We start from the raw sequence: 550 nt of genomic DNA on the forward strand, positions 1-550 counted from the left end.
AGTGGTGGGGCACGGCTGGGGATGCGCACAGGGGTGCGACGAGCGCGGACGTCGGCGCGGGGAGCAGAGGGGTTGCAAGGCAGACGCGAGGGCGCGTGCGCTAGCGCGGGGAGGCGCGGTGGATGCGACGCACGGGCGCGCGCGGCCACGTGAGCGCGTGCACGGGCACGGGATGGCGCGGGCGCACGGTGACCGCGGGGACAGAGAAGGAAGAGGCCTGGGGCCTCACCGTGATTCGTAGGGACGGGGGCAGCGGGGGTCGGGTGGTCGACGGGGACGACGACGGAGAGAAAGCAGGCCGGTGGGGAGGAGGAGGCAGGCCGGCGATGGCGTCGGCGAGCGGGCGTCCAGCGCTCCAGATCGGGGCAGGAGGGAGGAGCTGCGAGGAGGAGACGAGGCAGTCCGGCGGGGAGGCGGCGCCGGCGTGGTGGCGTCGAACGACGGCGGGGAGCGAGGCGACGGGCGCGACAGGGTCGGGGCACAGCGAGCGCAGGGGCGCCGCCCCCGATCCAGAACGTGGGGGGAGGAGGAGCGAGGGGAGTGCGGATCA

The sequence above is a fragment of the Triticum aestivum genome, chromosome 4D (assembly GCF_018294505.1).
Source record: "Triticum aestivum cultivar Chinese Spring chromosome 4D, IWGSC CS RefSeq v2.1, whole genome shotgun sequence".
NCBI lineage: Eukaryota > Viridiplantae > Streptophyta > Magnoliopsida > Poales > Poaceae > Triticum > Triticum aestivum.